Source organism: Eptesicus fuscus, chromosome 4, assembly GCF_027574615.1.
Source record: "Eptesicus fuscus isolate TK198812 chromosome 4, DD_ASM_mEF_20220401, whole genome shotgun sequence".
Classification (NCBI taxonomy): Eukaryota; Metazoa; Chordata; class Mammalia; order Chiroptera; family Vespertilionidae; genus Eptesicus; species Eptesicus fuscus.
The window spans coordinates 20,721,004-20,727,003 of NC_072476.1; positions in this window are offsets into that span (position 1 = coordinate 20,721,004).

Below are 6,000 nucleotides of genomic sequence, written 5' to 3' on the forward strand. Positions count from 1 at the left end.
TGAGGTCCCCCAGCCTGGGCCAGGGCAGGGAGTGCACCTTGAGGTCCCCCATCAAGCCCTGCTGGGTGGGGGACATGGCCTGAGATCCCCTATCAAGCCCCACTGGGTGGGGGGTGCGGTCTGAGATCCCCCCGTCAAGACCTGCCAGGCAGGGGGCACAGCCTCAGGTCCCCTGGCCCAGCACCGGGAGGGGGCGGGGGGTGCAGTCTGAGATCCCCCGTCAAGCCCCACTGGGTGGGGGGCACAGCCTCAGTTCCCCCGTCAAGCCCTGCTAGGTGGTGGGGCACAGCCTCAAGGCCCCCATCAAGCCCCACCAGGTGGGGGGCATGGCCTCAGGTCCCCAGGCCCCGGTGCTGGGGTGGGGGTCATGGCCTGAGGTCCCCCGGCCCGTCACCAGGGCAGGGGGCGCAGCCTGAGGTCCCCCATCAAGCCCTGCCAGTGTGGGGCACAGCCTGAGGTCCCCTGTCAAGCACCACCAGGCGGGGGGTGCAGGCTCAGGTCCCCTGCCCCGGCCCAGCACCATGCAGCCTCAGGCCCCTGCTGATTGCTCCTTAAGGCTCGTTATGGAAACCCCACCTCTGCTGTGGGCGCCACCATCAATTTGCATATTCCCTCTTTATTATATAGGATGCAATCCAATTCACATTTTTCATAGAATTTGAAAAGCTTATTCTGAAATTCAGAAGAACCAGGGCAATTTTTTTTTTTTTTTGAGGGAGGGGAGAAACCCAAAAGAAGTCTTCTCTCACCAGATGCCAAAAATATATGTCAAAGCTGTTGTGATACAGAAATGAATCAATGAAAGAGAATACAGAGAATATGGGTAGAAATGCAAGTTTAATATATGTTCAAGGAGGTATTTCACATGAGCAGAGAAGGACTTTTCAATGATTTGTGTTAAAACAATTAGCTGTGCATTTAGAAAAAAGTATAAGTTGGATCCCCCACTTTATAAGACACACAGAAGTAAATGTTAATAAAAACCAAAAACTATTAAATTATTACAATAAAATAGGAGCAAATGCTTTTGATTTGGGGGTTTTAAAAGCCATAAAAGAAAGACTGATAAATCCGACCATACAACAAATCCTGGAATCCCATCATGTTGTTATCATGTTGATGGGGTGCTATAGGCACTTCGCTCTCATTTACATCAATTAGCCTAGAGTAACACTAGTTTCATCGCACACAGGTCTGCCCCATTCCTGGAACCTATCAACAGGAAGCGAGGACTTCCTGTGCTAAATGTTAAGGTTCAGCATAAAATATTATGTCACAAAGTTACAAGACAAGTAACACTCCAGAAGATACTTGTCACAAACATAAATATTTGCTTAAATCTAGGATATCCTATATAATAAAAGCCTAATATGCTGTTAGACCAGTTGCTATGATGCACACTGACCACCAGGGGGCAGACGCTCTGACCAGTAGGTTAGCTTACTGCTGGGGTCTGGTGGATGGGGACTGGGTGAGACGGGCCAGACACACCCTGGAGCCCTCCCACGGCCCCTCCCCGGCCTCTAAAATATTTCTTCTAATTAACTTCCTTTCAATGTGCATGAATCCGTGCACCGGTCCTCTAGTACACATATATAATCTGGGGGCAGTGGCTCTGAGTGAGCAATTCCCAGAAACGGAAATATCAACACCCGATGAGCACGTGAAAACATGCTCAACCTCATGAGCAATCAGAGAAATGCAAATTAAAACAACAAAATAACATTTCCACCTTTTAAATGGTCACAAACTTAAACAGCATGCCGATGTACTTTCACACAGCGCTGCCGGTAAATTGCCATGACCATTCTGGAGAGTATTTTGGCAGTAACATATGCACATAGCCTAGGATGGCGCAATTCCAGGCTTCAGCTCCTCTGGAAAGCATTTGCCCACATCAACAAGAAAGCCCGAACGAGTGTGCTCATCGCATCGTGTGTGACAGCAACATCGCAAGACAACCCAAAAGCCACCCCCCCACGGGGGAATGACACCCACAGGAACAGCGGCTGATGGTGCGGATGTTACCACGCAGGCAAAGGGCCGAGAGACACATCGCCCCAGAGGACGGAACGGACGGGCGATCTGCATGTGGCTAGTGTCAGAGAGCCCTTCCGTCTTGTAAACAATCGAAAAGCCTGCAGGTCGTACAGAACGTCCTTCTCTAAAGGCATTGAGAATCCCTCACCTTGGGTGATATATTTAATGTCTTGAAAAGGATCTTGAGAAATGGCTGCTTAAATCCTAAGGAAATGGGCCGTGGGTCCGAGCAGGGGCTGGGACTCGGAGATGGGTTGGGCTGGGTTTGCTTAACCGGGTAAAGTGATCTCAGGAGTAAAATGTTCTGTTCGTTCAGGTTCCCGGAGATCCACTTAATAACCCAAGAAGGTAGCATGGCCCCCAGTGCCGCAGCCGCATCAGCGACAAAATCAGAACTCCTGCTCTCCAGTCCCAACGCCACCACTTCTACAGCAGCATTCTGTGCACAAACCTTTATGTTTTAGTCCTTACCCCAGGATGTGTTTTTCAGTGGTTCTAGAGAGAGGAAGGAAGAGGGGAAAGGAGAGAGCAAGAGAGAGATGAGGGAAAAGCATCCATTAATTGCTTCTCATACTCCCCCCAAGCGGGGATTGAACCTGAAACCTAGGCACGTGCCCTGGCTGGGAATCGAACCCGAGACCCTTCTGTGCAGGGGATGATGCTCCAACCAACTGAACCAGCTGGCCAGGATGGGGCAAACCTTTTAACATCACTGGGTCTAGGACCTCCATATCCCTACATCCACAGAACAGGGTCACATGGCACGTCCTAGCCACCTTCCCGGTATTCTGAGTCATACACAACATAATATAAGCAGAGTGCTCTGAAAGCTGTAATAAAACCACAATGACAGACACAGTGTGATCCCCCCCACTCCCCCAAGTAAAAACAAGCACCAGGATCAAGTATGCACATACTCATCAAATAACTGAAACCTCATTTAAAATAGCTGTTGGCCCCAAATTTCTCATCAGTTCAATACCTCATATCACATTCTGAAATAAAGCCCAGATGAAATCATCAAATAGAAAAAATGAAACCATTAAAAAAAAACCATCAAACAATATGGTTCCTGAATATAAAGAAAATATCTGATCACACAAAAAATTTAAACTTCGTTACATCAGCTAATATAAGCAAGAAATACCACATTTTATACAGAAAGATCGCTCAGAAACCACTGTGAGAAATGCCAATTCTCTAACAGAGAATAGACAATTTCCAGAATTATAAGCCTATAAATCAAATTGTGCGACCGCGGTGAAAATCAAGAAAAGGGAAATTAACAACAAATGCAATACCATTATTGAATACCAAGTTGGACAAAATTGCAAACACCAGCAACACTTAATGCCTCAAAATAGCGTCCGTGGGCCCTGGAGACAGTGCTGGCCAAGGAGACACACCCCAGCCTGTCACTTAGGGCTTTCCAGGACCCCGTAAAAATAAATGGGTCAAGTTAATCTGTATTATTCTACATCGAGTGTTACTTTAACTTGCTATAAAATTATTAGTGAGATATTTACATTCTTGGAGGAGTACAGTTCTTTGAAATTTAATGTGTATTTTATACTTACAGCATCTTAATCCAGATGCTCAGTTTTTATTGGAAATATGTCTTAAGTTTCTAAAATTTTTGGTTGATAAAGGTGATTCATATACTGTTCCAAATGTAAGTTTTTCCCAGTGACTGAATTGAGTATCAAGTTTGAGAATTTATTCTAAATTAAAATGAAACACAATTCAGAGCCTCGGTTTCTTGGTTGCACCAGCCACATTTCACATGCTGGAAAGCCACATGGGGCTCGTGGCTACCATATGGACAGTGCAGTTCTAGAAAAATCTACCTGCCCCAACCCAGGCCGGCCCTAGGCAGAGGCTGCTCTCAGCCTCCGGAAACCTGACACTGTGGCTCTCGGATCAATATCCATGAAATCTGCAGACTCACCCCTGGGTCCCATGCTGGTGCCTTCCTCCTCCAGTGGAAACGCCCATGTCGTTGTCTGTTCCTACAGTGACTGGTTTCCCACGAGACCCACAGCCCATCCTTCATCGGCACATGCGAGTTCTCATGACCTAAATGTAAATAACAACGGGAATAATAAGAAGGATTAATGCCGGACATTGGCATCATTTAACACCGGTGGGTCTTGATCTGGCATCTAGAAGGGTTCTGGAATCTGGAGAGGGAGCTGTGCGTAGATTAAATAAGAGTGCAGAGACAAAACATAATTTTGAAAGGCATATTGGGGGAGGCAGAGGAGCCTGGCTGAAGAAACCAAGTTCTCCTTGTCTCAAGACCCCTTGCTTTTTATTAACATAAATTGTCCTAAGGCAAGGTGGAGATATACACTTCAAAGGGTAGGATTTCGTACAGAAGCATTGTCAGAATGGGGAATTGCCTTGGCTGTTCAGGTGTTTGGCCAACAGGAGGCAATAGCATGTAGATTAAGATGCCCTGAGCTATCTGGCAGCAAACAATCAATTTAATGCATCCTTTTCAGGTTTGGGGAAATGCCTTTAGGCATTCCAACAGGCGATAACATATGTGACTCAGCCCTTGTTGAGTCCCCAAGTTCCATCAACCTTTCAATGAAACTCTTGCAATTATGACATGCTGGAACTGGCTTCTGGCAAAGGATGATAATAAAAAGCAATAGGTCACACCCATTGAGCAGACCGTGGCGCCAAATGCCCGAAGTTCTTTATTAGCAGCCTGTGCCCTCCCGTGCGCAGGCAGGAAACAGGCTCAGAGAAGGAAAGGAACATGCAGCCACACTATCGGTAAGAGGCAGAGCCCTCACTGTTGGAACCAAAGCTAAGAGGCCCTTCCCCGTGTTCTCCCCTTCTCCATGCTGTTCCTTCCCCGTGTTCTCCCCTTCTCCATGCTGTTCCCTGTTCCGTTTGTGAGCTGCCTCCCCTCCCCGTGTGCTCTCATCTCTTCCCAGTCACAGCAAGGACTCCTTGCATCCTTGCTGGAGCCGCCTGGCAGTGTGCAGGTGGCTACCACCGCCAGCCACAACCCAGCCACTCAGGTGGCTCAAAAGGCCTGTGGCCTGGGTGCTGGGCGCTGCCCTGTCCACCAGATCCCACTCAATCCCAGCAGCCATGGAGCTTAGGTGGGACATTCCCAGAGCAGGGCTGTCAGCAGACTCGGATTAGCATCCTGACCCACCAGCCAAGTGTCCCAGCTCCCTGCCTCCTGGAGCTGAGCATATGCAAAGTGCCCGGCCCAGAGCAGGTGCCCAGGAAATGACAGCGCTGGTCACCTGTCTGCGCAGGTGCTGAGAGTCCGTGTAGTGAAGTGTGTCCTACCCCCTCTCAGGTAAGAAAGAAACGTGAGGCCAGCAGAAGGGGTTGGATGGGAAGGAGGCAGGGGGTCTGTGACCCTAGAGCCAGGACGCCCAGGTGGGGACTGGATTCCCAGGCAGCTCCTCTGATATTGCTGAACCTCAGTCTTCCCATCTGCAAAGTGGGAATACCGCAGCAACCAGTTCTGGGGGCTGATGAGAGCACTTCACGAGGGAAGGCACAAACGATGCTTAGCCTAGCACCGCACACCCCATGTTCATAAGGAGAGGTGATGAGGATGAAAGGTGGTGAAGGAGGTAATGCCCTGTTGTAGTGCCCTTTACGGAAGCCACTGCTCTCACCTTCCTCTGGACGCGCTAAGGCAGTGGCTCTCAAAGAACAATCCCCAGACCCGCAGCATCAGCACCGCCTGGGAGGCAGGGCAGCGCCCCTCGGCCGTGCGGCCTGTGCATTGACCCTGGGTCCTGCACTTGGAATGACCCCTTGCTTGGTTTCATGCTCACTGTCCCCATCTCCAAAGTCTTCATTTGAGCAAGGGGCCTGCACGCTGCAGCCAGGCCTGCCCGGAGCTCGTTAGAGATGCAGACTCCCAAGCCCGCTCTGAGGGTGGGGCCCAGCAGCTGTGCTTAATCATTGAGACCCGCCGCC